Source organism: Astyanax mexicanus, chromosome 19 (genome assembly GCF_023375975.1).
Source record: "Astyanax mexicanus isolate ESR-SI-001 chromosome 19, AstMex3_surface, whole genome shotgun sequence".
NCBI lineage: Eukaryota > Metazoa > Chordata > Actinopteri > Characiformes > Acestrorhamphidae > Astyanax > Astyanax mexicanus.
This window is the reverse complement of record NC_064426.1, coordinates 18,554,878-18,582,530: the sequence shown is the minus strand read 5'-3', so window position 1 is coordinate 18,582,530 and position 27,653 is coordinate 18,554,878. Positions and strand designations below refer to the sequence as shown.

Below are 27,653 nucleotides of genomic sequence, written 5' to 3'. Positions count from 1 at the left end.
GCCCTCTGCTGTTTTTACCCAGGTAAAATGTTTTAAAGTGGGGTATTTAATCCTCCAACAATCAGCTAACTTAAAATCAACAACTAAACCTTTTAGGACATTTGCAGATAACATATGAGGCTCCTGCCCAATTCTATCCAAAGTAAAATCTAATGTGCAGTTCCAGTCACCACCAAGCACAAAAATGGCATTTTGACTGCACTGGGCTAGTTCATGTCTAAGGCTATTAAAAAAGATCCCCTTCTCTTTGCCTAAATTGGGAGCATATACATTAACAAAAACAAATTCTTGTTCATAAATTTTAGTATGTAATATTAACATACGACCTTTACAAACTTCTTTCTCAGAAATTAAACTAAAAGGTAATTTAGGTGATATTAAAATAGCCAAACCTGCACTCAAACTTGAAGCACTACTTAGAAACAAAGGCCCTTTCCACCACATTTTCCACTGAACTTCATCTTCATGATCACTATGCGTTTCCTGCAAGAACAGCACATCCAGTTTTTTGCACTGGACGTGCTGTTCAAGCATTCCACGTTTACAGACATCTCGAGCTCCATTGATATTTAAAGAGCCTATGCGCAAGGAAACCATGGAGAGAGGAAAAAAAGCCAACAGCAGAGAAAAACAACAGTAAAGCACCAAAAAGTGAACCAAAGAAGACCTACCCATTAGACTAGTCAGTTAGGTTTTTACGAACTGCTGTTGTCCACTTCTTCAATCTAAACCGTCTTTTGGCTGAGAGCACCTTGAGGGGTTCTTTTTTCGTTGCATACTGCACTGATCTGATGAATTTTTCAGAATCCGGAAAAAAACTACTTAAAGTCACATTCCTTTTGCCTTTGGTATCTTGTAGAAACCTTATGAGATCCACAAGCGGATAAACATCAATTACCTCCCTGAGAGCATCAGCAGGGAGCTCAGGCTGGCTATCCTGTGTTGGCATCGCTATTTGACTGGACAGACTGGCGGACATTTCTGACATCTCTGATATCACACTCTCTCCCTCTGAATCTGGTTCAGCTTCATCACCTACCATTTCTTCATAAAGATGTTTTACAGAACCTGAACGCTGTGCCAAAGCAGGTGTATCCTCCTCCTCCTCTCTTACAGGTCTATTAGTTTTGCATGTGGCTTTGTTGTGAATGGTTATGCTGGTATCTACAGTGTCAATGGGTACGAGATCTGTGTGTGTGTTTTCCGTGTTACTCACAGCAGTAACTGTAGCAGTATCAGAGCTAGCATTAATGGTGTTAGCTTCAGGTAGAGCATCAGTTGCTGTAGGTGCAGGTGTGCTCTCAGGATTTGGAGCTGCAGCGGCCTCTCCCCCGCTGCTCTCCGCCCGCTGCCCCGCACGTTCACCCCCCCTGTCAGTCCCTGAACCCTCCTGCTGCGCTGCTTTATGCGGGCAGCTGAACTGTTTGTGACCGATATCACCGCATTCAAAGCAGCGGAGTCTCTCCGTACTGGCGAACACAATATACGACCCATCCCCGTGTTTACACCTGAAACTCACATCTAAAGACTGATCACGACTATTCAAAAACATAAAAATCTGTCTACGAAAGGACAGCACGTGTTTAACAGCAGAGTTTTTACACCCAAGAGGGATCATTTTCATTTCACTTGCGAATTTGCCAAACCGAGAGAGTTCCTTCTTTATAACTTCGTTTTTAATAAACGGAGGAACATTGGATACAGTAACGCGGGTGGCAGGAGCACTTAATGGGCTAACCTGCAGCATCTCCCCCTTCACCCATATCCCAGTCTCAATCAGCCTCACTGCACAGCTCTCCGTCTCCATAAACACTACCACAGCCTTGTTCATACGAGAAGCTGAATAAATTTTTCCGTGTCCTACCTGCTCCCCGATGGAAAGCAACACGTCCTCAATAGTCGTCCCGCTCTCCGGCACACACCTGACGCCATGCCGGAGAGACAGCGTCTCCACGCCGGCCTCAGAGGCCATGACGGCCGGACGGCCAGCGCGCACTCTCCTCCACCGGCCACAAACAGTTCAGTACCAACTACACTGCTCTCAAACTAATAAAGAAAAGAATACAGAAAGTAAAAAGAAAAGAAAATTGAAAAGTTGGCAAGACGCCTGAAAACTCCGCACGCCGACGCGGAAAATCCGCGCATGCGCAGAGAGAGAGAGAGAGACAGTGCGAATAAAATAGAGAGAGCAAGAAATAGAGGGACAGGCAGACAGCGCGACGAAAGCGAGAGAGAGTGAGACAGACAGGCAGCATGAGCAAGAGAGAGAGAGAGAGAGACAGACGGCACTAGCGAAGGAGAGAGAGAGTGAGACAGACAGGCAGCATGAGCAAGAGAGAGAGAGAGACAGAGAGAGAGGGAGAGAGAGGGACAGACAGACAGATGGCGTGAGCGAAAGAGCAAGAGTGAGAGAGAGAGAGACAGAAAGACAGCGTGAGTGAAAGAGAGAGAGGGAAACAGAGATGGCGCGAGTGAAAGAGAGAGAGTCTGTGTTAGTGAAAGAGAGAGAAAAAGAGAGAGACAGACAGACAGACAGACAGTGCGAGTGAAAGAGAGAGCGAGAGAGACAGACAGACAGTGCGAGTGAAAGAGAGAGCGAGAGAGAGAGACAGACAGACAGATGGCGTGAGCGAAAGAGAGAGCGAGAGAGATAGAGAGAGACAGATGAGGAAAGAGAAAGAGAGAGAGACAGACAGTTAGTGTAAGCGAAATAGAGAGAGAGAGAGAGAGAGAGAGAGTGAGAGAGAGAAAGAGAAACAGTATGAGAGCCTAACCCTGCGTTCATATTGGAAAGCGACAGGCAACCATTAGTTTCCTATTGCAGCGCAGCAGTGATTGTGGACAGTTTAAATGATCACTGCTAAACTGAGAATAGTCCAAAAACCAGAAGCATTAAGCTAACAGCGTCCTGTGGCCCACATCCTGCAACTTCTGATGAGGTTTTAGAGAAGGACTAACACAAAGTCACAAGTCCAGCAACCAAATTGTTCCAGCTATATGGTCATTGGTGATGTTGTTTCATATTATTGAGACTTGAATGTGTATTTTCACATGTTCTTTTGTGAAATGAATCTTCAAGGCTTGGAAAAAAAATATGAAGCTGTTCTTTCCGGATTCAGCAGATCGGAAGGTAGAGTTGAGCTATTTAAATGAATTAAAGTGAAGTAGATCAGAAATGGATCTTTTGTTCCTTCCTGCTCTTTCAAGTACTGAGTCTTGCACTAAAAGCTACTTCACATCTGGCAGCTCCAAGTACAGGAGAGACTTTCAAATCTCCAACAAACCGTGATCATAAAACACAACCTTACATTCTATTTTTTATTCTGTTTTACCAATAAAACAAATAGTTTTTTTTTTTGTTCACTGAAATTTTTCCACTGTTCATAATTAAGCAATATTTAACTATATTATACTGCTATATATACAGTACTGCACTAAAGTGGCGGTCCCCAGTGAAAATTAGAAAATTAGAAAAGCTTCATATTTGGGCAGAATAAGTTTATTTACTTAGTAAAACACTAACATTAAAAGTCATGGTTTGACGTCCCTGTTTTTTAAAGTCGCATGGTATACGATACTAGAAATGAATCTCAATTCTACCGTTTCTAAAAATTGTAGCATCATCTCTCTCCAGTGAGAATATGTGATTAATTTATTGTGGAAAACTATAAAATAATAATAAGCTCTCCTTCAAAGTTTCTTTCAAATGATCGTGTTTGCTGTTTTATTTCTTTTATTGTTTTTAGTCACGTGGTTGGTGTTTTTTCACAATGTTTGAATCATTGATTTGAGTTTGCACTTTGCACTTGCAAAGTAAAATAAATCAACTCTACCCATCTTTTAAGTTCCTCAAAGCATAATAATTCACAAAATATCTTTTTTTTTATATATTTAAAATTTAAGTTTAAATGTCTTCCAGCTTTTAAATCTTCCAGCCTTATTTTCAGTTTTTCGAGTGAATCAAATCACTAAACAATGGCTCGTTTCATTTGTTAAACTTTATCATTTTACTATTTTTTTTTTCCTATTTCTCCACCAATTTACCCAGCCAATTACTTAACCCACTCATTAGGACTCCCCCTATCACTAATGTGGGGAGAGTGCACCATCTACCCACTCAGAGAGAGCAAGACCAATCGTGCTCTCTCAGGGCTCCGGCAGCTGATGGCAAGCTACATAATTAGGATTCTAATCGGATCCCCCCATTAGCTGAACTTGATTCCAAACTACAATTCAAATGGGAGCGTGCTCGGAAGCAGGAATGAGGATGTCAATGATATCCTGTTTTTTCGATATTTTCTGGTTAGAAAGAGATCTTCTCACAGACAGCTCACATACCAAGTTAACTTTCAAAGAAATTCCATAATACTATTATGTTCGTTTCAGTATCGTTATTGACATATTAGTGCAGGTATCGTATCGTATCAAATCATAAGTCATAATTTTGGTATCATGGCAGGATCTGTGAGGGTCAGAGACGAGGTCTATGCAAAAGACTTTAAATTTGCATTAATTGCCATCTATCACATTGTTAATGCTGTCAAGACTAAAATGTGTATTATCTACCTAACTGTCTACACCACGTTCTAAATTATTATGCAAATGATATTTTTCCCTGATTTTCCTAAATGGTCGATGCAAATGACAGATAATACATAATACAAATCATCACATAAAAATCAAATTTTATTGAACAAACCTCCCGATGATAACAGTATATTCTTTAAAAATAAAAAACTCAAAATGCACTGTTCCAAATTATTATTATGTACAGCAGAGTTTCAAAACATTCCAAAGGTTGTAAAGAACAGAAAGCCTTTTCTGCAAGCACGCCACAAACAGAGTCGCCTGAGGTATGCAAAAGCAAACTCTGTTTGTGGCGTGCTTGCAGAAATGGCTTCTTTCGCATCACTCTTCCATACAGCTTCTCCTTCTGCAAAGTGCGCTGTATTGTTGAGCGATGCACAGTGACACCATCTGCAGCAAGATGATGCTGCAGCTCTTTGGAGGTGGTCTGTGGATTGTCCTTGACTGTTCTCACCATTCTTCTTCTCTGCATTTCTGATATTTTTCTTGGCCTGCCACTTCTGGGCTTAACAAGAACTGTCCCTGTGCTCTTCCATTTCCTTACTATGTTCCTCACAGTGGAAACTGACAGGTTAAATTTCTGAGACAACGTTTTGTATCCTTCCCCTGAACAACTATGTTGAACAATCTTTGTTTTTAGATCATTTGAGAGTCGTTTTGATGAGCCCATGATGCCACTCTTCTCGCTCGCGAGAACTGCGACCTGCTTTCCGACCTTTAGTTCTAACAGTTCTACAAGGACTACTTGTTCATTCTTTACAAACTAACGTTCAGACACTCTGGAAGAAGCTGGAAAGAGACCGAATATGTCTGTGAAAGCCAGAAAGCGAGAAAGAGAAACTAATCCGCCTGAAACTTTTATTACACTCTGCAACTGTAGGGGGAGCCCACGAGCACAAAATCTCAATCCTACCTAGTGGAGCTTTAATTGAGAAACAAAAAATGTATCTTTATTACACCTAAATCCAATTTGCATAATAATCTATCTATCTATCTATCTATCTATCTATCTATCTATCTATCTATCTATCTATCTATCTATCTATCTATTCATTCATCCATCAGATTGCTACGGTTATTTCCATGCAAAACATGATTCAAATATGTGGGCCTGCTGGCGCTGCTGAAAACAATCCTAAAGGAAAAACTAGTGTATACTTCAGAGTGTTCTATTATACTGTCTGTGCTTCTTTACAGACGCATTTGCACATTATGTGTGAATGCACAATGCATTTATTATAAGGGATATCCACAAACAAACAGCGTTTTTTGGGGGGGGGGGGAGATTAGCGATACACCTGCAAGTGCTGTAGCAAAATAGTGTACATTTAGTAATATAAGCACAATTTGTACTCAGTATAATCTCACTATGACTTAATGACCTGATTCTTTCTTCTGTCCACTGTGCTCCATCTCGGCTCTCTCAGCTCGTCTGATGTAACTCAAATCCTTCGGCTAAAATAATTAACACCCAATTTAGCTTCTCCTTCAGGCATTTTATAGCTCCGCGCTAATTTCTAAGTAGCGGGAACTGTTGTGGAAAGGGACTTAAACAGTGGACAGCTTTCTCCACGCCCCCAAAATCAAGAATTAAAAATAAAAAATAAAATAAGGTTGTTGTTTTGGACGTAGGAGTTCTCTCATGACAGCAGCGCCGTAGTTCTGCTCCTTCTCTAATGGATTACAGTAATTCCCTGTACCCTCATTTAAGCAGCTCCACATTTCAGCTCCAGCTGCACTCAAATCCAGCAGCTTCTCACATGTAAAGGTGAGCTCGTCTTATTCCAGCTCTGCTGCTCTCTGCTGATTTCCCGTCAGGTTGAAATATTATTGTAGATTTAGGTTTTGTGGGCTTGGGATATTTAGCACAGCTTTTAGGCCACAGTTAAATTCTGGAGGTGTGTCTCTTTATTATCAGTAGCTTAAGGTCTGAGAACACGGTACAGTGTAATTACTGTATTTCCTTTTCTACTATATACACATTATGTATCAGTTGTACCTTAAAATATCAGCTTCAGAATCATATTGATGATAAACTATCTATCATTTCATCCATCCATGTACTTCTTTCACTTCAGAGACCAACTTTGTATCTCTCAGCTTGTCCAGAAATGCATGTGTACAGCTGTCCACTATATGCTGTAGCCACTCAATAAATCCAGTCAAAACTAATTCTGAGTTATTGACTGCCCACCTGTCTAGCCTTATACCGATGGATGTTCCACCCTCAGGTTCTCCTGCCACCTGTCTGGCCAGACTGATGGACATCTCCGGAAGTCAGTCTTCCCTGTCACCCACCAGACCAGCTGCTCTTTGTTTAGTTTATGCCACCTGTATCAAAGTTTACATGACTCTAACTAGGAATGTTCTAACTGCTTTCATAGACCTATGTGAATGTATACTAACTTTTTATCATTCATTTATAAGTTGTATGACCAAAGGAGGATGGGTCCCCCTTATGTTTTAGCTTTGATAGTACATGTGATAGTACAAGTGTAATGACCTGGCAGGACTTAGGCAAATGTATAAACAGTTTACATCAAACAAAGGGTCAATACAAAGAGTGGTCAGACAGAATAGGGTCAGTGTCGATAAACAGGAACCAACAGGGAATGACATACCATAAACAGTGTAATAGTCCAGGGTCAAAAACACAGGCAAACACAGCAACAAAGGGCAGACAAAAGTCAGAGTCGATGTACATAGAAAAATAGGTCAAAAACTAGTCATCAAAACAGAGCAACGCGTTGTAAAGCAGGATAAACCAAACAATACTCGGCAAGGAGTGAGAGAGCTGAGGGGGTATAAATACAGAGGGGAACAGGTGAGGCTAATTACACCGATTGCTTCCTGATGGAGCCATGTGATCGGGTGGGTCATTGTAGTCCAAGTGTGGTGCGTTCTGGGTATTGAAGTTCAGTGACTAAAGTGTGCAGAGTGTGAGGAGCTGAGTGCCAACAAGTAATAGTAAACCCAGAAATTGTTTGAACTGAAATGATTTAAGTCTGTTTTACATGAAATTGGACATTGGACAATACTCAACTATTTTGAGTTAGTTGAACATTTGTGGGCACATATACACTTAAACAGAGATCTTTGAGTTGAACCAACTTATAATAACTGAGTTTAGTCTGTTGCCATTAACAGCTTCTTTTCCATTGGCTTCTGTCACAATCTATTTGCATACTGGGTGTGTCCAACAGTTTCTGACTAACACTCACCATCAGTGTGTAGTGATTCCCCCTGGGCTACCTTAGAAATAAATCAACTTCCCCCTATTAGTTGTAATAATTGATATTTTAACTTATGCTAACTCAAGTTTTCATTCCCCATTACTTAAACTATTTGAGCAAACCAGCTGCCTTAAAAAATTAAGTAAACTCAACTTACAGTATAACAAAAATAAAAAAAGGTAAGTCAACTTAATTGTATTAGTTGTAATTACTTGATGTTCTAAGTTATGATAACTTAAGCTTTCATTACTCATTACTTAACTTTTTTAAGGCAACCGGTACAGCTGTCCATTAGGGGAGCATAAATTGTCTTTACTGCAGTTGAATAATGAGAATTACACTAAATTACCCCAAAAATGGCCAGGCACTTACTTTCAGTCATGCAAGACCTGCATTTAAACTATTTGAAATCAAAATAACAGAAACTGGTCAGAAACATATTGCACTTTAAGTGCAGTAAATGCTGTAATTACAGTTTATCTTGGTTGCTTTGAGGCATTTTTTATATCAGAACTATTTGTTTTGTAACTTGCAATATCATCTAGTCACTTCTGCTCATCACAGAATTAATTTCTCACTTATTTATACAGTAGTGCTATTGTAAATGAACTGTTCCCCAAATTACCAATCTATTCTTTCCTGTAGATCAAAGTGTATTATTAATATTGTATTAGCTATCAGGTGAATCATGACTTTTACTAATAAAGGGAAGTTTGTGGGCATGTTCCAGATAAAATAAGAGCCACATCTTATCAATCAGGGCCTTTTAGCTGCAGAGCCTGGTAATGGAATGCAGCTGAATATTGACGGATCAATAATTCAAAAATTTCATAGAAAGAACAGGTGTGTAAAATGTATTCAATGTTATCATGTGATCATTGATAAAATAAAAACACAATCTATAGGTAAAAATACTGTAGGTATAGATATGAAAGCGATCTATATGTGAACCGGCAGCCTGATTAAGGGCGCGTCAGCGTGTCTTTGCTATCATAACGACGAGAAAAGGCATGTTCTAATTCTCTTAATTAATCATGGATGTTCGAGAACTATGTGGACAAAAGTAACGGAAAACCTGCTCATTTATTTTCGTTTTTTCCATTTTGATGCATTGCTGTTAATATTTGATTGCATTCAGTGACAAGAGCATTAAAGAGGTCATGTGGAAGGATTCCAATTCACCCTTAACTCAACCCAAAAAATGGGATATCACACCATCAATCCAGCAAATGATGCTTCACAGTTTAATGGTGGGGGATTAATAGCCCAGTCCTTGCATTAGGCATGGTCACTGAATGCAAATATATCCTTCTTGGACAGTAGACACAGTTATTTAAAATCAAAAGTCAAAAGTTTGGATACACCTTAAATTCATTTTTTTTTTCCAATATTATAAAAAATACTTGAATATGTTGTCCTCTTAATGTGTTTGAGAGCATCAGTTGTAAAGTTGTGAAGAGGGTGAGTTACAGGTATACAGTGAACAGCTGTTCTAATCCATATTATAGTAAGAAAAAATACTTTAAAGGTCTCATTCCATCATTTTTTCATTCATTCATTTCATGCCATTTTATCTGTTTGTTTTTTTTTTTTTTGTTTTTTTTAGCGAAAAAGGTGCTCTCGGGATGTGGTATAACAGTGCTTTAGTCTTGTGGAGGAGTAAGGGGGGGCGACAATATAATTTTAGCTCTTGCTCGTAAATATTCATACATGCAAACATATCGCCTCTGATTGGCTAACAGCAATGTGAGGCAGTGAGACAGAAAACTCATTTATAACATTATTTAACAGTAATAACAGTATAATAACAGTCTTTGCAATGTCATTTGTTACTTTACAACTTTAGTAATGCACTGCTAAGTGCAGTTCAGCCACTGATCTAGTCTTAGAGTCTCTGTAAAACACAAAATCCACCGGAGATCCTATGTAAACATAGTTACTTACACACAGAGGTGTGTAGTCCAGGTCCAGAAAGTAAAAATGCACCCTGGTGTCGCTGTCTGGCTTCAGCTCTGCCTGTGGGCGGTCGTGAGCCAAGATGGGTGTGGCCGTGAATACTAATTCACAGGTTGACGGGTGCTTTTTCTGATCAACTTGTTTTTCGGAATATTTTCTGAATACGAGTTACTGCAGACAATGGAATTTGAGGAAGAGTTTCATGTGCAGCATATACAGCACTTTGCAACTCAAAGAGACTTATTGTATTTTACAAAGAACAAGAAAAAATTGGATTTTAGTGAAAGGACACCTTTAAGAAATGAAGACCAGTCAATCTGAAAAATCAAGAACTTTAAACGGAATCCTTAAGTGCAGTCACAAAGACCATCAAAAACATTATGATGAAACTGGCACTCCTTAGGACTGTCCATGGAAAGGAAGACAAACAACTACTTGATTTACACTATGTCTTCAAAAATGAAGACACAGGTATTTTACAGCATGTATTTTATATCAGCTCAGAGTAAAAGAGCTTGAGGTTGGACATACAGTATTTATTAAAAAGGTACAAAAACCCAGAAACCCACAGATATTATAAGTTACCTGAGCCCTCAGAGGAAAGATAATAAAACACACAAAAAATGTGGGTTTAATTAGAGCCTTTGTTTGGCTGTGATTCTACGGTGGCCGAGAAAGCCCAACGCAGTGCAAATTGAAAAGCGCTGCAAAAGCACAAAACACATCCATCAAAATTACAACACAGGCGCAGCAAATAGAAAAACGCGCTGCAAATAGAAAAACGCGCTGCAAATAGAACCACAACACAACAGAAGTGAGTCACAACACAACGGAATTTTCCCGGGAGACCTTAAAAGATGCTGTACCAGCTGTATACAAAGGACCATAAGTGGCAAACAAGCTTCTGAAAAGTAAGTTATGTTTATTACCTGTGATTACCACGGTTGTGTGCATATTATTAAAAGTTCTGCTTCACAAAACGCCTTGTTTGCCACTTATTGTCCTTTGTACACATAGTGAAGTCCGAGACGTTACTGAAGACGCAGCTTAGCTGGTACAGCATCTTTTAAGGTCCCCCGGGAAAATTCCGTTGTGTTGTGACTCACTTCCGTTGTGTTGTGGTTGTATTTGCAGTGCGTTTTTCTATTTGCAGCGCGTTTTTCTATTTGCTGCGCCTGTGTTGTAATTTTGATGGATGTGTTTTGTGCTTTTGCAGCGCTTTTCAATTTGCACTGCGTTGGGCTTTCTCGGCCACCGTATGATTCATCTATTCATTTTCTTATCCACTTCATCATGGTAAGGGTTGCAGAATCAAGAGCCCACCTGGTGTCACTGGGTTTAAGGCAGAAGCACCCCCTGGACATGGTCCATTCATCACCTACACATTCTCACACCTAGGGCCAGTTGATCCTAGTCAATTCTCTGTAGCTATTAGCTTTGTTTAGTTTTCATTAGCCTTTATGGAGCCATGAATCTGCACACAGTGTGAGTCTATTCATTAAATGCACAGCAGTTTTAGCACAAAGCATGATATGCTCTAAAATGAATAAATAAATACCTCGACTGGCATCGCAGGTTCGCTGTGAAAGCCCTGGATCAACAGTAGCACTAATGCATTCAGGGAAGAATTCGGAGCATGGTAAGCCCATCAGGAACCCTGTAAGAACCATGTTTCAGAGCACGGTGGAAAGCCCATCCATCCATCCACCCCGACGCTAGGCTAAGTGGGTCATATTATTAATATAAGATTGCGTAATGAAAGTTAGCTTTTGGCTTATGTAACCTTACGGCTGCCTGCAGTGTGATACGGCTGAACTCCCTCCAGTCTTATTCTTCCTCCCCGCAGATAACGTCTATTTATCTCATTTTAGAGCAGATTATTCCATTCCTCTGATAAACCACCCCAGGGTGAGAAAAGATGACTTCCCTGTGGCCCCACCCCTTTATTACTCTTCTTTCTTCCTTCTTACAGTTCCACTGACTTCATATCCATTTTTTTGCCCTTCTTCGTCTTAATTTGCCCCTCCCTATCTTTCCTATCTCACACTTTTTTAAAATCTGTATTTACCCCTCTGTATTATTCACCTCTTCTCTTCAGTTATTTGCTCCGCCCTCTCTGACTTGTCCCCTCCCCACTCTAAGACAGATTAGGTCACGTCACATTAGCACAGGTATACAGGCAGTGATGGGAGTAATGGCATTGAAATAAACGGCGCTACTAACGCTGTTACTTTTTTCAATAACGAGTAATCTAACTAAATACTCTTACTGTAACTATAACGCTGTTACCATTTCCTACTTCCTGTTACTTACTGTTTTTTTTTATCTTCGCGCATACAGACAAAGGCGCAAGTGTGTGTGTGAGTCACAAGGGACGGAAGGATGGATTGATGGTGGGATGGTCGCTCTAACTCTATTAAAAAAAAGGAGTAGTGGCAGGGTTTAGGTAGTCGTTTGCCCTGGTTAAACCCCTCCTCTTTCCGGTGAACTTGACCCTCTGGCCGCTGAGCCTGTGGGTTTACGTGTGGTTTGGCGTGGTGAAGTGAGGCACACGTGCGACGATCCGCGTTCCGCGACGATTGGCGTGGTAGTGTTGTGCCGGGGTCTGAGGCCTTCATTCGGTTTCTGCTGCGCATCTCTGTTGCTTTATATCTTCCTATCATCACCATTTCACTGTTCCACGCTTTACTCCAGGTAGGAATATTACTCTCTTTTGTTTTTTTAATTATTAGATATTTGTAGAATTTGTGGAGGTTAATGAGAGAATTGTTGTATTCTTTTCAGACGTGGACAGGCCAAGTTCCGTTTTAAGGACGTTAATCTCTCTTTAGCTGCTCCGGTTTCTGCTGTTTTCTCTTTTCCTCCTTGGTGAAGCTGTTTGATCCAGCTGTTAAACTGTTATATTAATACCATTTTAACGGTCATTAGATTGTTGTTTTTGTCCATTCTTTTGTTTTGTTTATATATACATTTTTCCTTGAGTGTGCTGTGCTTTGTTTAACTCCATCCCCATTCTTTGATTGTGTGCAGTTTTTCGTTTCTTTTTTTTTTTTTATTCATTAGATTATATTTTTGTCAACATTTTGGGTTTATTTTCGTTTGTTATTTTTCTAATAATAATAGTAATTACATAATTTGTTTTCTTTTGTTTTTTTTATGAGTGATTAACACAAAAGTAACGCAATAGTTACTTTTACTGGTAACTAGTTTCTTTTATACTTTTATAGTGGAGTAACTCCGTTAGTAACTTTTTTGGAAAAGTAACTAGTAACTATAACTAATTACTTTTTAAAGTAACGTGCCCAACACTGTATACAGGTGATGTGATATATATAGAAATAATAATATAGGAATAATATATATACACTTTACCTTATGCTATATATAATATATATGTATTGTAAATCAGAGACATACAGGTGAATCTCACAAAATTAGAATATCATCGAATAGTTACTCTTTTTTTTAGTAATTCAAGAAGTTTTAAATGTGAAAATCACATATTATGTAGATGTATTACAGACAGAGTGATCTATTTTAAGTGATTAAATAATTTTACTGTGGATGATTATGGCTTACAACCCAAAAATCAGTGTCTCAGAAAATTAGAATATTATATAAGATCAGTTGGTACTTTTGGCAGTGTGGGCAGTGTGCTTAAAAGTCCTGCTGGAAAAAGAAATCCACATCTCTATAAAAGTTGTCAGCAGAGGGAAGCATGAAGTGCTGTAAGATTTTGAGGGAAAACACTGCACTGACTTTGGACTTGATATAACTTTTATGAAGATGCAGATTTCATTTTCTAGCAGGACTTGGCACACTGCCCACACTGCCAAAAGTACCTATTGGTCTTATATAATATTCAAATTTTGGATGTGTAATACCTATATATGATACAATTTCACATTTTAAACTGAATTACATCAAAAAAGCAACTTTTTAATGATATTCTATTTTTTATTTTTTTTTAGATTTACCTGTATATGTTAGGTTAAGGAATAAAGTTTATATAGTCATATGCAATGTACCTGTACGTAATGTAAAGTCCTAGGTGCAAAGAAAGTTTATCTGGGGTGAGGATGTTATAAATTGTGTAATAAGATGCACTGAGGACTGAAACTGCTATTGGATTGTCAGCAGTCTGATGGCCTAGGGGAAGAAGCTGTCACAGAACCGGCTGGTCCTGGCCTTCTTGATTCTGTACTTCTGGCCACTGGGCACCTGTGAGAACAGGCCGTGGTTTGGATGGATGGAGTCTTTTTATAATCGTTCTGTGGTTCCTCAGACAGCAGCTGGTGTTTAAAGCCAATAGATTTGGAAGTTGTGCCCCAGTGATGTGCTGGACTGTGCACAACACCCTCTGCACAGTTTTTCATTCAAACAGAGTGCAGTTTCTTTACCGGGTGGTAATGCATGCAGTCAGAATACTTTTCACAATACTTTACAAAGAAATAGAGGCACTGTTGAGACTTCAAAGGCCCAATCTCATTTCGCTTTTGTACTTCTACCCCTTGTTTTTGAGTGTAAGCCATCTCCTTGAACCAGAGTTACAAGGGTAAGGGATGAAATCCTCCCCATAAGAATTGGGACAAACTTGACTACCTCCCTATTTTTGTGTATTTATCTTGATATCTATTTTATTCTATTTTATTTTATTCTATTTTGTATTATATTATATTTATTTATTTTAACAATTGCTCTTTGGATGTAAACTGGACAGTGTACCACATGTGATGTTAATAACAATAAAGTCTCCTTGATTTCTTGCGTCCTTGAATTTTTCCATTCCACCTTAAATTCTGTAGTGTCTGCTGTCTGTTGCACCACTTAAGTTAAACTGGGAAAGCTAAAGAGACGAACTGCTAGTGATTTGTTATGCTAGTTATGAAGAAAATACATTAAACAATGGTAATAAAATGGTTATCATAATTCTTGGAAAATTCTCAAATTTGTTGGTTTCTTTGGTCACTTGTGCCGCCATCTTGCCAGTGATTCTCATAGCCCTCTGTGTGTCTTTGAAAAATCTCAGTTTGAAGGATCATATAGCCCCAACACTTCCCCCTACCCCTCCAGCCGAATAAGAACCCGGACAACCCACCCCGAGGCTTGCACACTCAAAACAGAAGGAAAGGGCTAAGTGGTAGGGCCAAGGGGTCAAATGGGATTAAGCCTTTTACTTGTCTGTCTTCTCTATTTGCCTCTTTTCATGTCTTCTTGTTCCTTCTTCTTAATCTTCTCTCTGTGGTCCACCTACCCACTCCTTGCCCACTCCTCTCTCTCTCTTTTTGTCCCTCCTCTTTTGGCAAACATTACTTGCCATTCTTACTTCTTAACCCTTCTATGACTTCTTACGGCTTTACCTGCATGTTTACATCTGTATTAGCCCTCCTCCATTTCTTCTTACCCCACATTCCCCACATGCCCCTACCCACTATTTTTTCTCTACCATTTCTAGAGGCCTCATCCCTTTATTTCTTGCCCTTTTGGTGACTTCTTATTTCTTTACATGCCCTTTATTTCTATTTGCCTCCTCTACATCTCTTTACGGCCCTCCTTTGGCTTAATGGTCCATTCTCATTACTTTTTCTCTCTCTCCCTCTTCATCATGTCCATCATCCTCTCCTTTTGCCCTCCCCTCTCATTCTTGCCCATAATCAATGCGTGTTCTTTCTTTTTCAAGTGCCCCCTCCCCCTCTTTACTTGCTCTTCTTGCCCTTCTTGCGCTGACTTCTTACCTCTTTAGAAACCTTTCATATATATTTGCCAATTCAGTGCCTATTCTATACCTACTCTTTTCTTTCTTTGCCTTTATTTTATCAACCCCTTTTTCTCTTCATGTTTTGCAGTAATGTGCAATGAATATTTCACAGCACTGTGAAGGACTATTGATCCACTCTTTTTTAAAGAATTGTTGTAAATACGCCACATTGGAGGGTTTTCTAGCATGAACTGCCTTTTTAAGGTAATTTCAATAGGATTCAGGTCAGGACTTTGACTAGGCCACTGCAAAGTCTTGACTTTATTTTTTTCTTCAGCCATTCAGAGGTGGACTTGCTGGTGTGTTTTTGGATCATTGCAGATGCTGCAGATGTTGTTGTTGGGTCTTTTGTGACCTCTTGGATGAGTCTTCGCTGTGCTCTTGGGGTAATTTTGGTCGGCCGGCCACTCCTAGGAGGATTCACCACTGTTTAATGTTTTTTTTACCATCTCACAGTGGTTCACTGTGGTTCACTGGCGTTCCAAACTTCTAGAAATGGCTTTATAAGCTTTTTCAGACTAATAGATCTTAATTACTTTCTGAATTTCTTTGGATATTGTCATGATGTCTTGCTTTTGAGTATCTTTTGGTCTACTTTACTTTGTCAGGCAGGTCCTATTTAAGTGATTTCTTGATTGAGAACAGTTGTGGCAGTAATAAGGCCTGGGTGTGACTAGAGAATTGTCTTTTAAACCTGGGGGCCAAACACTTTTTCACACAGGGCCATTTAGGTTTGGATTTTTTTTCTGCCTTAAAATAAAAACCTTCATTTAAAAACTGCGTTTTGTGTTTACTTGTGTTTTGTTTGACTAATATTCAATTTGTTTGATGATCTGAAACATTTAAGAGTGACAAACATGCAAACAAAAAAAGGAACTCATAAAGAGGCAAACCTCCTGTTTTCTCCTTACCATCCTTACTATCTCTTTATACCTGCCTTGTCCTTTTACCACTTCTTTATGTTTATGCCACAAGCACTTTCCTTTTGCCTTCTTTCTTTTGCTTTTAGCCTTCAATTATTTCCTTCTCCTTCTTACTCACCTTCCCTACCTCCTGTTGTGCTCCGCCCACTTCTTCTTTATCCCTGCGCTCTCTTGTCACTTGCCCCACCTTTAATCCATTTGAGTTCTCCCTATTTTTACACCCCTTCAACTGCTACTCGCGTGACTTCACCCTCTTTCTGTTTGCACATCCAACTTGCATCCCTTGCTTCTCTCCTTCTTCAGCTGCCTTCTTTTTTATCATGCCCCTCCCCCTTTTGACTGATGCCTCGTCCTCTGCATCTTTCCTTTAGTCCCTCCCCTCTGCCACTAACTACTTGCCCCTCCTTTTCTTCTCCAGCTTAACTGAGACAGGTGAGGCCTTTAGTTCTTTGGGTGTTGTTGTGGGGTCTTTAGTGACCTCTTGGATGAGTTGTCATTGCACTCTTCAGGTAATTTTGGTCGGTCGGCCACTTCTTGGGAAGGTTCACCACTGTTCCATGTTTTCATTATTTGTGGATAATGGCTGTCATTGTTGTTCACTGGAATCCCAAAACTTTAGAAATGTCTCTCTACTGACTTTTCTTGTTGTGCTCCGCCCACTTCTTCTTTTTCCCCCTCGCTCTCTTGTCACTTGCTCCTCCTTTTATCCATCTGAATTCTCCCCATTTTTACACCCCTTTAACTGCTACTCAATTGCTACTCACGTGACTTCACCTTCTTTCTATTTGCACATCCAACTTACATCCTTTGCTTCTCTCCTCTTCTTTAGCTGTCTTCTACTTTTGCACACCCCTCTTCATCCTGACCCTCCCCTTCTTGGCTGACCCTTGCTACTCTCCTGCCTCTTTCCTTAAGCCCCTCCCCTCTACCTCTACCTACTTGCTCCTCCTTTTTTTCTCCACCTTAACTGAGGCAAGTGAGGCTTGCAGTTGTTTGAATGTTGTTATGGGGTCTTTAGTGACCTCTTGGATGAGTTGTCATTGCACTCTTCAGGTAATTTTGGTCGACCGGCCACTCTTGGCAAGGTTTACCACTGTTCCATGTTTTCATGTTGGAGTCCCTAAACTTTAGAAATGTCTCTCCACTGACTTTACTTGTTGTGCTCCGCCCACTTTTTTGTCACATGCCCCACCTTTTATTCAAATTCCATTTGAATTCTCCCCATTTTTACACCCCTTTAACTGTTACTCAGTTCAATTGCTACTCGCATGACTACACCATCTTTCTATTTGCACATCCCTCTTCATCCTGCCCCTTCCCTTCTTGACTGACCCCTCCCCCTCTCCTGCCTCTTTCCTTAAGCCTCTCCCCTCTACCTCTATCTACTTGCACCTCCTTTTTTCCTTCTATTCTCCACTTGCCTAATACCCCCTACCTATTTTTTGCCCAACATACAGTAATTGCCTCTCCCCCTTCTCTACTTGCTCCTCCTGCCCCCCATCCTTGCCACTCCCCTTTCTATCCACATGCCCCTCCCCCCGGTTTCCTCTCCGATGAGCTTCTGTAGACCATCAGTGTGTGTTTAGTGCTGGACGGCCGGGCTCGTTTAGTATTCAGCACACAAGGCAGCAAGAGAGAGAGATAGAGAGAGAGAGAGAGAGAGAGTGAGAGAGAAGGGAGGGAGGGGAGCAAAGCAAGAGAGCGAATGAGATCGAGCAAAGAGAGAGAGAGAGAGTGCGAGAGAGAGAGAGAGAGAGAGAGGAGAAAAAAAAAGAGGCTGTGAAGGCAGGGGAAAACAGAGAGAGGAGAAACAGAGGGGAGCAGAGTGCGAGAGAGAAAGAGAGAGGGGGAGAGAGAAAAAAAAGAGGCTACCTCTACCATCCCTTTCCTCCCTCTCACATCCTGTAGCATCCCTCCATCCCAGGTACAGTATGCAGGATTTTGCTTCGGGCTCGGGGGAAGGAAAGGAAAGGGATACGCGCTCAGACATAAGTGGGTTTGGCTGTAATAGCATTGGATGATCATTGTGTGTGTGTGTGTATGTGTGTGCCCCCTTAAGGATCTGTGTGTGTGTGTGTGTGTGTGTGTGTCCGTCTGTCCTGTGTCGTCGTGTACAGCCCCTCTGTATGGGATGCGAGTGGCCTAAATACTGCTGGAGTGTGTGTGTGTGTGTATGAGTGCATGCGTTCCCGATTTCTGCTCTGAATTATGAAGCAGTCAGAATCGTGACTTTGCTTTTTGCAGGAATGCACGGTTGTATACGATTGTACGACTGTATATGTGTGTACATATATATGTATATGTCTCTCTGTCTATCTGTCTTTGCATTTGTTGTTCCATGCAACAATGTATAGGATGCTACGAGTGCTCCTGAGTGAGGTGCTCCACTGATTGTGCTGTTGGCCTATTGTCAGTGTATTGTGTTGTATAGGTGCAGCTCCGGGGGTCTCCTAATCCGAGATAATTGCATTAAAATGCTCCGAAACAGCCGGAAAAAAAATGTATCCAAGAACCTTTCTCAACTCCTCAACGGTGCATCCTCATACCCCACCCCTCTCTCGCCCTCTGTTCCCCTTCAGAGGTGTCCCTACACAGGCTGCTATCAGGATTACGATAATGCACGTAATTTGTGAGGATTTGCTCTAATGATCGTAAGCAGCCGTTAAAAAAAAAAATGTATGTGTGTGTGTGTGCATGCAAATGTGTGTGTATCTTAGTGTCAGTTTGTGAGTGTGTGTATGAGCGTGTGAGTGTGTGTCGGTGAGGGGCGAGTGAGGAGCAGCTAGCTAATTCCCTCTTGACGTTACGGTGCTGGTGGTGTGACGTTGCCGAGCAGAGCACCCCCCGTTTCACTGGATGGATTCCTGTGTGTGTGTGTGTGTGTGTAGGAGCTGAATCTATGGGCTAGCCTCAGAGCAGCACCCACAAGCCAGACAGCTTTCTTTTCTATTCATTCTATCTTTCTCTCCTTCTTTTTCTCGCTCTCTCGTTCCTTCTCCCTATCCCTCCCTCCCTGCCCCCTCTCTCACGCTCGCTCTCGCTCTCACTCTCTGGCTGTGTTTCCTGTGTGATGTTATGGATAATTTAGATAGAGGGATGGAGTATGGGAGAGAGGGCGAGAGAGAGAGAGAGCTCAGGGGGAAAAGAGGAAAGAAAAAAAAAAGAGAGGGAGAGCGTCTTTTGCAGTTGGGGAAGCCTTTGAGCAATGGTGTGTGCAATGATGAGTGTTCACAGCACACAATACGTTTTTAGAGACAGTGTCTGTTGTGTGTAGGTGTGTGTACTGTAATGCATTAAATTGGGGGCAGTAGAGTTTAGGAGAGTAGGGCTGTAGAGAGAGTAGAGGTTGTAGATTTTTTTTGGCGGCAGTGAAGTCCCAGGTAAAAGAGCTGAAGCTGGTAAAGAACTAGAGAATATAGAAAATATAGAATTAGGAGCAATAGAGCTAAAGAAGGTAGGGATGGTTGAGATAGTAGTAGAGATGAAGAATGTAGAATTTGTGCCTTTCAAACTAAAGAGGGTAAAATTAGTAGAGCTGTTGAATGGAAAATGTGGAGCAGGAGAGCTGGAGAACATAAAATTTAGGGCAGTAGAGCTGGGGACGCTAATGGTGAATGGGATAATATAGCTTGAGAAAGTAGAATTTAGAGCAGGAGACCTAGAGAATATAGAATTTAGACAGTAGGGAGCTGAAGAAGGTAGGGATGGTTGGAGTAGTAGAGAAGAAAATTGTAGAATTTGGGCCATTCAAACTAGAGAGGGTAAAATTTGGGAGACAATAGGGATGGTAGGGATAGTAGAGCTCTTGAATGGAAAATGTGGGGCAGGAGAGCTGGAGAACATAAAATTAAGGGCAGTAGAGCTGGGGACGCTAATGGTGAATGGGATAATATAGCTTGAGAAAGTAGAATTTAGAGCAGGAGACCTAGAGAATATAGAATTTAGATAGTAGAGCTGGAGAAGGTAGGGATGGTTGGGGTAGTAGAGAAGACAATTTTAGAATTTGGGCCATTCAAACTAGAGAGGGTAAAATTTGGGAGACAATAAGGATGGTAGGGATAGTAGATCTGGTGAAGGTAAAATGTGGGGCAGTAAAGCTGGAGAACATACAATTTAGGGCAGTAGAGCTGGAGACGCTAATGGTGAATGGGATAGCATAGCTGGAGAAAGTAGAATTTAGAGCAGGAAACCTAGAGAATATAGAATTTACACAGTAGGGAGCTGAAGAAGGTTAGGATGGTTGGGGTAGTAAAGATGAAGAATGTAGAATTTGGGCCATTCAAACTAGACAGGGTAAAATGTGGGAGACAATAGGGATGGTAGGGATAGTAGAGCTGTTGAATGGAAAATGTGGGGCAGGAGAGCTGGAGAACATACAATTTAGGGCAGTAGAGATGGGGACGCTAATGGTGAATGGGATAATATAGCTGGAGAAAGTAGAAGTTGGGGCAGGAGACCTAGAGAATAAAGAATTTAGACAATAGGGAGCTGAAGAAGGTAGGGAAATATAGATGGAGAGCACAGATCTTTGGAGCTGGGTAAGGTAAGTGGAGCTGGGTAAGGTAAGGCTGGGTAAGGTTTAATTGGCACAGAAGTAGAGATGGTGAAGATAGGGAGGATTGGGAAATTAGAGCTGGAGAAGGTAGAATTTGGGTTGGGAGAGTTGCAGAATGTACAGTTTGCACCATTAGAGCTGGAGAAGGCAGGGAAGGTTGGATTAGTAGAGCTGGTAAAGGCAAAATTTGTGGCAGCAGAGCTGTAGAAGATACAATTTGAGTGCAGTGGAGCTGGGTAAGGTATAGTTCAATTGGCACAGTAGAGATGGTGACAATAGGGAGAATTGGGACATTAGAGCTGGAGAAGGTAGAATTTGGGTTGTGTGAGCTAGAGAATGTACAGTTTGGGCCATTAGACCTGGGGAGAGCAAGGAAAGTTTCCAAGAGTAAAGCTGGTGAAGGCAAAATTTATGGCAGCAGAGCTGTAGAATATACAATTTGAGGGTAGTGGAGCTGGGTAAGGTATAGTTTAATTGGCACAGTAGAGATGATGAAGATAGGGATGATTGGGAAATTAGAGTTGGAGAAGTTAGAATTTGAGTTGGGAGAGCAAGAGAATGTACAGTCTGGGGCGTTAGAGCTGGAGAAGGCAGAGGAGGTTGAAATAGTAGAGCTGGTGAAGGCAAAATTTGTTTCAGGGGAGCTGTGGCACAGTAAAGATGGTGAAGAAAGAGAGGATTGGGAAAATAGAGATGGAGGAGGTAGAATTTGAGATAGTGGAAATGGTGAAATTAGAGTTGACTGAGACAGTAGAGCTGGAAAGGGTATAATTTAAGGCAGTATAGCTGATTAGTGTAGAGTTTGGTTGAGCATTAGAGCTGGAGAAGGTAGAATTTTGGAGAGTAGAGCAGAAGAAAGTAGAATTTGGGGCAGTAGATCTCGGGGGACATAGCGTTTGGTTGGGACAACATAACTGATAATGGTAAAATTTTGGGCAATATAAAAGAAAGTTAGAGTTTGGTGTAGCTGAGGAAGAAAGAATCTGGGGCAGTATGGTTTAAGGCAGCAGACTTTTGGGTAATACAACTGCTGACATGAGGTAGTTGAATTTAGCTATGTGCAGCCATAGACCAGGGCACTAGAAACAAGGGCGCATGAGTTGTTGGGAACAAAGCCATATATTTGGGACTGTAAAGTTTTGGACATAAACATCATAAAAGTCATAGACCAGGGCATTGAGTTTTGAGCATGTGTATTTTGGGGGGAAATGGAGCCATTAACCTAGAGGAGCTACAGTTTTGGGAAACCAAGGCTTAGACATGAGAGTAGAATCTATAGTAGTATATTTTTGGGTAAAAGAGCCATGGACCTAGGCCACTAAAATTGAAGAAAGGTGCAGTTTTGGGTAACATCGTCATAAACCTGGGAGAGAAAAGTTTAAGGCAATCAAATCTAAGTAAATGAGTCACTAAAGTTTAGGTCAGTAGAGGTTTGGGTAATAGAGCCATAGCTATAGGTTCTAAAGTGTAGAAGCAGTAGAAAATCCAAAGATTGAGGCAGTAATTTTTAGGGAAACAAAGCTTAAATTAACAGAGCCATAGATCCGGGGCAATAATGTTTTGGCTAGTAGAACTGTAGAGCTGGGGCAGTAGTTTTTCTTAGTTCTAGAGGCGTAGACCTTAGAGATGTAGAGGTCTGTGTGGTGGTTATGTAACTCTAGGACTGTTGAATTTTGGGTGATAGAGCTGTAGAGCTGGGGCAATAGAGCTTAGAGCAGAACAGTTTTTGGGTAATAGAGCCATCAAACTCTCAAACATCCACACATGGACATACACAAAACACTCCCTAACAGTTTTCCTTAAAACACAGCAGACACACAAACCCATACACATTTAATGGCATACTCAAAACTCTGGACTGAAATTCCAGGTCATGTAATATGACCTAGATTTATGAAGACACTGCTGTGGAATCAGTCCTTATTTGTGGAGGGATGGTGGGAGTACTGTTCACTTAATGATTCCCTATTTCCTTTCCCATCTATTTTATGTCTGAGAAAGCAAGTAAAAAGTATACAGGTCAGACAGATTTAGAGTGGAATATAAATGAAACTTTGGGACCCAATTAGACTATGTTCAATTTCAACATGAAAACTTCCTCTCGTCCAGAAGTAGAACCTAAGTTAGAGTAGAACTGGGGCTGTAGTTTTGGGCAACAGATGTAGAGTAGAGAGTATAGTTTAAATCAGTAAAGTGTGGGTTATTACATTAGTACACATTAGGCAGTAGTTAGAGTAGGTTAGTGTAGTTTGGAGTAGTAAGAGTTTAGGAAAGTATAGGTTTGGGCAACCAAACTGTAAACCTGAGGGGGTAAAAGAACGTTTCACAGTTAATTAATTAAGAGAAGCCTGTAACAATTGGGAGTAATGGAACCATAGACACGGGTCAGACAAGTTTAGGGCAGGGAAGGTAAGGTTAACAAAGCCCTTGACTTGGGGCAGAAGAGTATATGACAGTATAGTTTGGACCAATGGAGCCAAGTAGAGTTGAAGGCAGTACAGTTTGGACTGATGGAGCCATAGACCTGGGGAAGTATAGTTTAGAGTTCCAGAGCCATAGACTTGGAAATGTAGACTTTTGGGCAGTATAGATTGGAGTAACAGAGCCATAGGCTTGAGGCAGCAAATCTTAGGAGAGTAGAGTTTGAACTAATGGAGCCAGAAATACAGCCTGGGGAAGTAGAGTTTAAGGAAGTGCAGTATGGACTAACAAGACCATAGACTTGGGGCAGTAGAGTTTAGAGCAGGACAGTTTGGAGTAATTGAACCATAGACATGGGACAGCAGAATTTAAGGCAGTATCGTGTGGACTTCAAGAAAGAAAGCTGATTTTAGAGGTCATGGCTTTGGATCCATAAATCTGGAAAAACATAGTTCAGAACAGGACCAGGAGAACCTGGGCAGTAGAGTTTAAAGTAGTAGTTGGGACAATCAGAGCCATAGATCAGGGACAGTACAGTTTAGGGCAGTACAGTTTGGGCTAACAAGGCCATAGACCTGGTGCAGCAGAACTTATGGAAGCATACTTTGGAGTTCCAGAGCCTAGAATGACCTAGAAAAGTTGACTTTTGGGCAGTTTAGTTTGAAGTAACAGAGCCATAGTCTTGGTACAGCAAAACTTGAGAGTAGAGTTTGAAGTAGTTTGAAGTAATAGAACCATAGACACATGATTTTATGGTGTATTTTCTTTGGTCATGGTATTAGAGCCAGGGGAAACAGCATTTAGAACAGGAGAGGTCTTGGTAGTAGACCAGTAGAACCTGGGCAGTAGAGTTTAAGGTAGTAGTTTGGACTGTCATAGCCATATACCAAGGACAGTAGGGTATAGGTTAACTGATCCATTGACTTGGGTCAGGAGAGTTTAGGGTGGTAAAGTTTGGAGTTATAATCATATACATAGGGCAGTAGGGTAAAGAGCAGGATACTTTGAATTAACTGAGTCATATACCTTGAGCAGTAGAATTTAGGGCAGTACAGTTTGGAGTTACAGAATCGTATGCCTGGGGCAGTAAGGTTTAGGACAGGAGAGTTTGCAGAAACCAAGCCATAGACCTTGAGCAGTAGATTTTAGGGCAGTACAGTTTTCTGTAATGGTGCCATAGACCTGAGGCCATAGACTTAAGGGCAGCACAGTGTGGACTACAGAGCCAAAGACCTGGGACAGTGGAGTTTAAGGAAGCTGAGTTTTAAATAATCTATTTAAAGACTCTTAAATAACACTGTATACAGTGTTTTCACTGAAGCAGAACAAGGCAATGTTTGTTTATTTTTACTGTAAACCATTAGCAAGTGTTCTGCATCAAAGACAGCAGGCAGAACTTATTCATTCTTGCATCACCATTATTTAAGGAGACAACCGATCTGAGAATGCATTTCCATTTCACAAAGCAAACATGTGGTCTGCTCGAGTGGGGTGTGCTGCAAAGGCATGAGCACTAAGGGTCACCAAGCAGGAGGTGATGACTTATCTGAGTCACGGACGCTTCGCCTAATGCTGACTGTCTCTGTGCACATGCTCTGAGGAAGGAGCGTAATGCAATAATACACAACAAGGAGAGGGAAGGACAGTAAGGAGAGAGTGAAACAGTCATTTTATATATAATATATACTATATACAGCTCATAACAAAAATGAGAGGCCTCCTAAAAAAAAAAAAGTTTCTTTTTGCTTTTACCAAATTGAAAACCTCTGGAATATAATCAAATGGAAGACAGGTGATCAGAAGCCATCAAACCAAACTGAACTGCTTCAGTTTTTGCACCAGGAGTGTAGGCATAAGGTTATCCAAAAGCAGTGTGTAAGACTGGTGGAGGAGAAACATGCCAAGATGCATGAAAACTGTGATTAAAAACCACCCTGTGTTTTTTAAGTATATATATTTTATGTATATGTATTTTATATGTATTAAGTATATATATTTTTAAAAGTACACTTAACATGGAAAAGTGAATGCTTTTTTAAATTAAAATATGTACTTAAATACATACCAAATATACTATTTTGGAACAACTGATGACAACTTATTTCAGTTGTAATCAAGCTAGATTTAAACACAACATAAAAGCATTAAACTGTACTTTTAAAAAGTGCTTTTTTCGTACAACTTCTGCAAACTTAAGTAGATTTAAGTATGATTTAAGTATGTTTTTTAAACACCTTTTTAACACACTTGAAGTATATTGTAAATGTATACTTTGTGTATTGTTGCACATATTGTCTACACCTTAATGCTACTGGGGAAAAAAACAGACAATTCTGCACTTTAAACAGTATGTAATGCTACTACATATATATATATATATATATATATATATATATATATATATATATATATATATATATATTTGGTTATCAACACAATGTATAATCTAAAGCATATTGCTTTAAAATACATTTTATGGAAATACAGAGAAAGTATATTTAATGTGTATTTTCATAAAGTATATTAAATTCAAAATTTACTTTAGTAATAGTATTATTTTCCTTTTTTGAAAATACTTTTAAGTTCAACATGGTCTTAAGTATACTTCCTTTTCACAAGGGAAGGTTATTGCACCAAATATTCATTTCTGAACTCACAAGCCATCAAACCAAGCTGAACTGCTTGAATTTTTGCACCAGGCGTGACATAAAGTTATCCAAAAGCAGTGTGTAAGACTGGTGGAGGAGAACATGCCAAGATTAAAAGAAAAAGAAAACTGTGATTAAAAACCAGGGTTATTCCACCAAATATTGATTTCTGAGGGATGCATTGGTGTGGTGATCATCCAGCATCCTGAAGTCACTAATGCTGGTCTTAACAGTAGAGACAGTTACTCCAACAGAAGCAAGATAAACTCTGTAAAATGTTGGAAGTGTGTTGCTGAAATGATTCATGAAAATGATTGTATTTTCTTCGTTTGGATTTGTGCTGGTTTTTCTCTGTTCTCTTAGTCAGGGATACAGTCCCAGCTGGCCCCCAAACATCATTAGGCATTAATTTCAGGTTGAATTTTTTAAAAATTCGCTCACTTTTTCAAAAAAAGGCTTCACTTGTAGATGGTCCAGCTTCAAAAGTATCAGAAAAAAGCATGGTCCAAGAGAAAAGGGTCAATAATGGCAAACAGCAGTAACAAGAAAATATAATACCAGAGTAGGCAAACAGTCCAGAGGTCATACACAGCAGGGTAATATGAAAAGGTAGGCAAGACTCGAGGTTGATGAACAAATCAAGGTCAAATACGAGAGATAAACTCAGGCAATAGGAGCCCCATTTATGGGGGCTAAACCATGTGGCTAGTACTCAGGTGATCTGCTTCCTAGAAGTGTCCAGTCCCAGCTGGCCCCCAACATCATTAGGCATTTATTTCAGGTTGAATTTTTTAAAAATTCACTCACTTTTTCAAAAAAAGGCTTCACTTGTAGATGGTCCAGCTTCAGGGTCTTTTGTTCTCAAAGACTGTTTTGAACCATTTATTCATAATATGCTAAACGCATAGTAGAGAACAACCTCTTCATTCAGACTCTCACTAATAACTAGCTAATTAGACACATTGTCACGGCTGGGCAGAAATCAGGCATGCACAGATGCAGATAAAAATACACTTTATTTAGAAAAGTAGCAGGCAAAGGCATGGTCAAACAGAAATGGCAAACAGCAGTAACAAGAAAATACAATACCAGAGTAGGCAAACAGTCCAGAGGTCATACACAGCAAGGCAATATTAAAAGGTAGGCAAGAATAGAGGTTGATGAACAAATCAAGGTCAAAAACGAGAGATAAACACGCAAAGGCAATAGGAGCCCCTTTTATGGGGACTAAACCATGTGGCTAATACTCAGGTGATCTGCTTCCTGGAAGTGTCATGTGTCATTGTGCATCCCGCGCAATGTAGTCCGGAGGCTGCAGATCGCAGGTAGAGCTTGGGAGTTTGGGAGAGACAGAATGGCTTTCAGTGTCATGTGTGACACTGCAAGTTTAATTTAATTTAATTTCTGCCAGACTGATATTATTTAGGCTAGTTTAGACTTGCTATCCATGAACTAAGGTGAGCTTTACAAAAGCTTTCTTACAAAAAAGTTCATAATAATGTTCTTAAATGTAATTCTCTAAGACCTTCTCAGATAGTCTCTTAGGATTTTCCTTAGATGCTCGTCATTTTT

General features: G+C 40.3%; 1 protein-coding gene across 1 annotated transcript in view; it reads left to right on the top strand.

The window, feature by feature from the left end:
• The first annotated feature begins 18,060 nt into the window (after positions 1-18,060).
• Positions 18,061-27,653, top strand: part of syt3 (synaptotagmin III) — a 139,380-nt gene continuing 129,787 nt past the window's right edge. Inside the window, exon 1 of the mRNA XM_022674037.2 lies at positions 18,061-18,381. The gene's annotated coding sequence lies outside the window, so the exon portion shown is untranslated. The remainder of the gene's footprint in view (positions 18,382-27,653) is intronic.